Raw genomic sequence first — 5,411 nt, forward strand, 5'->3', positions numbered from 1 at the left:
ACCTCTGACACCATGTTGTGTTTCGGCTGTTATAAATAACTGGAGCCTTACACAAAGATAAAGGTCCAAAGGCGTTATTAACTACATAGCAAATATGACTTCATACTTGCACGTCTCTCTAAATCTAAGGGAACCAGGCAAGGAGAGGTTACTGTAAAGCTAGTGGGCGTAACAACAAAAGCATGACTCATAACAAGTGTGACACTGATCTACAACCCCCCACCAGCCCTCTCCCCCCTACGCTTCCTCCCCCACCCCCTTGCCTCCACCCCACACCATCCGCTCCCGCCCACCCACCACCCCCCCCCCCCCCCCCCCCCCCCCCCCCTCCCCTCGCTCCCGCCCCTCCCACTTTTCATGAATTTTGAAAGTGAAGTAAAACTGGGCCGTTTTTCCCAGATGCTGATGATAATGAAGCTGCGATTTTCCTTCTCTTTTGCTACTCCATCATTTTCCCATCTGAAGAAGGGTATCGACTCGAAACGTCACCCATTCCTTGTCTGCCTGTCCCGCTGAGGTACCGCAACTTTTTGTGTCTATCTTCGGTTTAAACCAACATCTGCAGTTCCATCCTACACACTTTCAGATCTCTCTTCCAATTGTGTCAAAATGGCCCGCAGCCAGATTTGCCTATCCCATGGTATTTAGAAACATAGAAACATAGAAAATAGGTGCACGAGGAGGCCAGTCGGCCCTTCGAGCCAGCAGCGCCATTCATTGTGATCATGGCTGATCATCCCCTATCAATAACCCGTGCCAGCCTTCTCCCCATATCCGTGGACTCCACTAGCCCCTTGAGCTCTATCTAACTCTCTCTTGAATCCATCCTGTGACTTGGTCTCCACTGCCCTCTGTGGCAGGGAATTCCATAAATTCACAACTCTCTGGGTGACAAAGGTTTTTGTTTCTCACCTCAGTCTTAAATGACCCCCCTTTTATTCCAAGACTGTGGCCCCCTGATCCTGGACTCGCCCAACATTGGGAATTTTTTTCCTGTATCTAGCTTGTCCAGTCTTTTTATAATTGTATATGTTTATATAAGATCATCCGCCCGATGGCTATTCAGTATTTTAGGCAAGTTCCTTCATTACTCCCTAAATTATTCCGTACGCATGATTGTAAATGATTCGTTTTACATTACTCCTGAAAAGTAAAAAATGCCCAGCCAACGACGAGTCACGTCACGAGGAACGGCGAACGGCTCACCAGTCGCTCAGGTGAGCATTGATGAATGCTTAAGAAGGAACTGCAGGTGCTGGATAATCGAAAGTAGACAAAAGTGCTGGAGAAGCTCGGCGGGTGAGGCAGCATCGATACGTGCTTAGATTTTTAGCTGTAATCCCACGCGCAGAGAAGTAATAGGATATGGCTCATTTGATTGACATCACGTCGCTTCACACAATGGGTAAAAGCCAATCTCTATCCAGTGGCCTGCGTACGTTTAAATTCATTAATACTGATAGTTATTATTCCCATTGTGTCACCGGAGTAAACACATCAATCCGCTTTCTATCAGAAACTGGTGGCTGGTTTGTGATGTCACATAGATGAGTGTAAACGATGAAACATGCTGCAAATAAAAGTCCTCTTGTGGCAACGGAAATAATTGGAAAAATATATAACATCATTAATATTAAACGATGACGTGTTCAGCCTAACAATCCGATCAACGGGTCCTAAGTAATCGGGTAGGATGGAGCATCAGGTTTGCCGTTGAGTTATCCGCAAACTGTGGGTGGTTAGCCAGAAGAGACCGTCATCATCCAGAATGACAGAACTCGCACTTGCTTGCTTTCTTTGCACAGCACTGTGCACCCACATGGACCGATAGGAGATGAATGATGGATCAGAGTTTGTGCTGATTGCTTGATGTAGTCGAGTTTATAACTACTGTGGAGGCAACCTTCTGTTGTCCTGGGCCTCCTCCACGGCCAGAGTGAGCAACGCCGTAAATTGGAGGAGCAGCACACCTCATATTCCGCTTGGGTAGGCTGCATCCTGGTGGCATGAACATTGAATTCTTACAATTCAGTTAACCCTTGCTGTTTCCTCCCCTTCCTACCTCAGCCCTCTGGCTCCTTCTCCTTTTTTCCTTTCTTCTCAACGACTCCCCCCACCCCCTATCAGTCTGAAGAAGGGTTTCGGCCCGAAACGTTGCCTATTTCCTTCGCTCCATAGATGCTGCTGCACCCGCTGAGTTTCTGCAGCATTTTTGTGTAGCTTCTGTTAATGCTCAGAAGCGTAGAAGTGGATACAAGATCGTGAATTCAAGATTCAAGTTTTCTGTGGTGTAGCGGGTATCATGATCTCTTTAAACTCGAAAGGTCCCCAGTTCAAGCCTGGGCAGAAACTTATATTTTACAGGCTTCGCGATTTGTCTGTCGGTTAACGTTTACAAACGCTGTAAATACTTCTTGCTGCATACATTTACAGCCACGGGGTTTCGGTACGTGATAGACCAACAGACGCAAATGCTGCAAACACTGAGCAAGTCATTTCATTCCGTTGTTCGTCCCTCTCTTATGATACATAGTGCTGCGATTCCTGCTTTTTGATCTGTTCCATAGGGTTAAGGAGAGGAATAAATAAATAAAAGACCGGATGAGCAAACGTTTATCACAGAAAACAGTGAAAGTAAGTAAAAGGCAGATGCGGAAGTGTTAGATGAAACATAATTTAAAATACAATTAAGATAGTTATGGGGATAGGAAAGGCTGGGATTGAATTATCGCAGGCGGGGTTTAGTGGTAATAGCACGGGTGGGCAATTTCGTTTAATCTGACGAGTTGGATTGCAGAGTATGTTTTCGCGCCGCAAAGCCTTTGCACGCTATATCTCTAAATAGGAACCGAAACACCAGAACCGCTCGGTAGGTTGTAAATCGACTGTGTTGGGCCAATGTTCCAGGCCGAAGACGTGTCACTATGATTTATTGCGATTAGGTGAACAATTCGCAGGTGCCGGTGAAAGGGCTAATAGTCAAATCTAACATAGTTTACAAAATGGAGTCGTGGTCTAGTAGAACGAAATAATGGTTCTGCGTGCGCGCGTGTGTGCGCGCGTGTGTGTGTGTGTGTGTGTGTGTGTGTGTGTGTGTGTGTGTGTGTGTGTGTGTCTTCACCCACTGCAGTTCGCCTATCACCACAAAAGCTCCACGGACGACTTCGTAGCCCAAACTCATACTTGAAACAGCTGGATAAGAGAGACACCTAAAATACCTCACTAGCGGAGTTGATGCCGAACGGCATCCGCAAGAATTTAAACCTGCCGAAGGGTGTACCGAAGGTTGTTAAGTCAGAGGAGCGTTTGTCCAAGGGTATTTGCCAAAATGAGCTCCTGGCGTCGAGGACAGAAAACACCGTTGCTTGTCCGACTTGGGCGGCGACGTCTACAACGGTCCGCATTGGGTAGCGGGGCCGCTTGATAGCCAAGTTCAAGTCCTTGGGGTTGATGCACACCCGTATCTCATTCTTTCCTTTCTTCATTGTGGCGACAATAGTGGAGACCCACTCGGTGGGCTCGCTGTCTGACGCCAGAACACCCATATCGACCATGTCCTTTAGCATAGCCTCTACCTTGTCCTTCATGGCAAATGACACTCTGTGCGGCGGGCGAATGACAGGCATCACGGAGGGGTCAGTTGCAATCTTATACACTAGCGGCAGCTTCACCAGCTTACCGTCAAAAAGGTCTGGATACCCGGATAGCGGATCCATCACAGCTTGAACCTCATGAACTGTCCGGTCGAAAGACACCAGACCGAGATCCTGGCAGGTCTGGTTGCTCAGCAAGGTGACACAGTCGCAATCCAGAATAAAGAACGACAGGTCACATGATGATTTCTGCAGCACACAGTGGAAAGTGGCCTTCCCCACAGGTGTTAGTTCCTCTCCCCCATAGGCACGCAAAACAGAGCGATCAGCAGTCAACAGCTCATTATTTCTTATCTTGTTGAACAGTGATGTTAACATAACATTCACTTTTGCACCCGTATCCAGCTTCGCAGAGGATGACTTGTTATTCACCGTAATGAGCACAGAAGCACAGATCGGGGAGGCTAGAGTGGCTGTGAAGGAGAGTGTAAACACTTGACTCTCCCATGGAATATTCGATCACAGAGTCGTGGGCAGTGTCTGTAGTAGACTGAGAGTCCATTTCACTATCAAGTTGCTGAAGGTTGTTTAGGATTTGCCAACATAAACCAATCAGTGAGTATAGGGGACAATTCATCATCTACGTTAATGTACAACACTAGTGCTGCCGGGCTTCCATGTAAGAGCCCTGGTACCCTCATTGACAGCCCAATGGGGGTACCACATTGTGCACAGCGGCCCGATACGGCAGCCTGGAACCATATCGTCTTGGGCAGCTGGGCGCGATCAATAACCGCTGCCTCTGATGCTGATACCCATATTCGGTGCTTGAGAGTAACACGTTGGCTGTGCTGCTGGTGTGATGGGGGTAGACAAACCTTGGCCCGCTATGATTAAGATTCCATCCATCCAACTGCCCACACGGAATTCAGGGTGAAACAACATCGATCTAAACTTTAACTCTGCCTCTCCCTCATCACACGGCCATGCCTGACATGGTGACATTTCAAACTATAATTCAGGAACAGTCCCGTTTCTCTGATTCCGGGATCAGTGTCGTCCCTGTCCGTCCTCGATTGGCGTCAAACATTTCCTTATTGGAGCAGAATTGTTGACACCGCAGTATTCGTGGCCGAGTGGTTAAGGCGATGGACTAGAAATCCATTGGGGTTTCACCGCGCAGGTTCGAATCCTGCCGATTACGGGATCAGCAAGTCCGTTCCAAATTACCGGCGTGTGTGTATAACTTTTGAAGGGCCTTTGGTTGTCTGCTCCAGAGTAAACACACAATTTATTTCCTGTGGTTCCAGGCTGCACACTGGGTCGAATTAACCTCATACAATTCCACTGTTGGCTCCTGCCGAATCCTTGGAACCTCTGTCACATGTACATTGTTTCTCAGGTAAACCAACGCCCACGACGAAGCGAATATTGGAATTCCCTTCTTAAAAAAAAGGAGTGGATAAGTGAATGAATAATATTTGAATTTCAATGAATAAAGGATAAACGAGGAGGAGGAGCCCGAGGGCTGAGGGAGAGATAGGAATGGGAGGAGACAGCAAGGGCTAACAACATTGGGATAATTCAATGTTCATGCCCCCAGGATGCAGACTCCCCAAGCGGAATATGAGATGCTGTTCCTCCAATTTCCGGTGTTGCACGCTCTGGCCATGGAGGAGACGCAGGACAGACAGGTCGGATACGGAATGGGAGGGGGAGTTGAAGTGCTGAGCCACCGGGAGGTCAGGTTGGTTTTGTGGACCGAGCGGAGGTGGTGGCGAATCGATCGCCTGTCCTCCGCTGGGTCTCACCGGTGTA

General features: G+C 48.0%; 1 non-coding gene across 1 annotated transcript; it reads left to right on the forward strand.

Annotated features, from left to right (window-relative positions):
- The first annotated feature begins 4,715 nt into the window (after positions 1 to 4,715).
- trnas-aga (transfer RNA serine (anticodon AGA)) lies at positions 4,716 to 4,797 on the forward strand. The gene has a single exon. It is a non-coding gene; the product is annotated as a tRNA-Ser (tRNA).
- The last annotated feature ends 614 nt before the right edge of the window (positions 4,798 to 5,411 follow it).

The sequence above is a fragment of the Leucoraja erinacea genome, unplaced genomic scaffold, assembly GCF_028641065.1.
Source record: "Leucoraja erinacea ecotype New England unplaced genomic scaffold, Leri_hhj_1 Leri_1581S, whole genome shotgun sequence".
In the NCBI taxonomy this organism is placed as follows: Eukaryota; Metazoa; Chordata; class Chondrichthyes; order Rajiformes; family Rajidae; genus Leucoraja; species Leucoraja erinaceus.